A 2,425-nucleotide genomic window follows, 5' to 3' on the forward strand; every position below is an offset into this window, starting at 1 on the left:
CTCCTTTAGAAATCAGCTTAATTTTTAAGCTTCCTTGGCCACATGTGTACCCCGATGCATTTTCTTCCCTTCCACTCATGGAAAAGGGTTTCATGTTCCTATTTCTTCCAGCTTTCATTCTTCAAATTCTCCTTCACTTCACTTTGACCCCTGGGAAGGTAGGAGAAAAGTAAAAGGGGAGATTTCTTTCTCTCTTTATTCTTTTTTTTTTTAATGTTTTAAAACTTCCTTTTGAAGATGAGGAGAGTTTTATCTCTAGTAAAAAAAAACAGGCTCTTTCATGGAAAGAAGTGATGATTGATCAAACAGCTTTCAAAATTCCTGGCATGCCAAGATATCAATGGGTTAAATGGTGGAGATGACTCAAAGACCCTGTGCTCTTTAAAAATAAATAAAATTACTCGGGCAGCATGTTCTGCATTCCAGTTTGTACTCAGCAATTTACGTGTTTTACATTCTACCGGTAGTGACCTTTCACCCATTTCTTAGCTCACACTAGAATGAATTTGCGCCAGAATCAACTGAGAATGTCTTTATAGAATGTATAAAACTGGTCTCTAGGACGGCTGGGTCAGTGCATACGGTGAGCAGGGGGCAGAGCAAGAGGTAGTGCTGATACCAAGAAGCACACAGCCAAGGGCTCAGAACACAGCCCTAGGAGCACAGGGAAAGAGTGACTCATGCTGCCCGAGGTTGACCTCTAGCAGGAGGAATGCCTTGTGGTGTTCCGTGACCTATGAAAGACTGGCAGCCTCAAGTGCCACCTCACCATTCTGTTATGCTCTTCAGCACAGCCAAGGCAAGATTTCTCATCTTAACTTCAGTTTTCCCTCCAGACTGCATCCTTTACATGCAACCCCTGGTGAGACTTCTGTAAGCAAACCCTTCCTGACTGCAGTGGGCCAGTTTTTCTACTCCTTGCTCCAAATTAAATGTAACTATCTCTATATTTCATTTTATATGTAGAAAGCTATGGAGGATACAGAGCTATTGGATCTCTTACATCAAAAGCATATAACCCAGCACCAACCAAGTTCAACAGGTAAAAACTGAATTGGAAAAAAATGCCATAATACAGGTGCAAGTTAAATGCAATGAGTACTTACACAAAGTAGGGGTCTGTTTTGGGTTCATGGGGTGGTAGATGTTTTCACGAGGGTTCTAGCATGTAAACTGAAACAAGGTGCATGGCCACCTTCCAAGGAGCTCCAACGAACAGCCTGAGCAATAGGCTAAAAATGCGTGGATAGGTGGCCAAGACTTAGCAAATGAGTGCGGCCAGAGCACAGAATCCTTAAGGAAATCTAAGAAAAGCTGGAAAGGTTGATTTGGGCCAGATCAATCCAAATCATGGAGAACAAAATCACTTTTAGGAGTCATAGGGCGTAATGAAATTGTTTTCTGGTTTGGGGAGGGTGTTTGTTTCTGTTTTGTCTTTGAGAAAATAAAGACAGACCCACACTGACCTTTGATATAAAATAACTCTCAAAACAGAAGGATTTGAAGTTAGGAGCTAAAATAGACCTATATCCACCTAGTCATAGTAGGACTAGAAGACTGTAAGATAAGAGACCCAAGAGACACTGAAAAAAAGGTTTTCCCAATGTGGACAAAGCTCCACTGTCAGTTCTTCATCTCCCTGTCACCCTCCATTTTAACAACCAGACAGGTAAGAACCCAGAGGTTAAGAGGATGGAATGGCCACAGAGATGTCTCATAGAACCTTCTGCAGTAATGGAGCCCTAAGCTCTTGACATGTGACCACTGTGACTGAAGAAACAAGGGTTTCGGTTTTATTTTAATTTTTAATAACTTTAATTTACATAGTCCTGTGTGGCTAATGTTACCATAGCGGACCTCACAGCTCTAGACAATGAAATTTCAGAGTCCAGAGATTCCAAGCATTCCTTTAAAAGTTACATTATTCTGCTCTCAATTGCCAGAATTCAGCCATTTTGCTGGATTTTAAAGATGTGTCTACTTGTCTACCAAAAGCCCTGCATTGACACATAGTAAGATGCAGTGCCTGTATTGGCTCAGGAAGTTCAAGAATATTTTTACTACCCGACCTGATCCTTTTGAGTTATTCATAAGAATGATCTCTCCAGGTCTCCACTGAGAGCCTACTAATGCTGAGTACGTCCACAGAGGTCAGTAAGAGGTGGACTAGTTCTCTCTGACTTCAGCCACAGCAGGATCTGCCTCCTGGGACCTATTTTCCAAGGAAAGTTTCCCCCTCATTCCTTGCCCCTGTGCTATAGAAGCATGGTGGGATGACCATGGTGTGTTGCTAAGTGTTTTTACAAGTTGATTTATGCTAACTTTTCAGATCATATAAATGTTTTGTTCAATACTTTTTCCTCTGTGGTTTTGGAATCAAGAATTGTGATCAGTTCCTAAAACTTTCACTTTTGAGTTCTTTGAG

The 2,425-nt window shown here is 41.4% G+C and overlaps 1 long non-coding RNA gene across 1 annotated transcript in view; it reads left to right on the forward strand.

Annotated features, from left to right (window-relative positions):
* Positions 1-624: 624 nt before the first annotated feature.
* The window catches only part of LOC308631038, a 3,814-nt gene continuing 2,013 nt past the window's right edge, over positions 625-2,425 (forward strand). Inside the window, exons 1-2 of the long non-coding RNA XR_014018102.1 lie at positions 625-873; positions 967-1,042. This is a non-coding gene — a long non-coding RNA (uncharacterized lncRNA). The remainder of the gene's footprint in view (positions 874-966; positions 1,043-2,425) is intronic.

The sequence above is a fragment of the Spermophilus citellus genome (assembly GCF_964194105.1).
Source record: "Spermophilus citellus genome assembly, chromosome: 11".
Taxonomy (NCBI): Eukaryota; Metazoa; Chordata; class Mammalia; order Rodentia; family Sciuridae; genus Spermophilus; species Spermophilus citellus.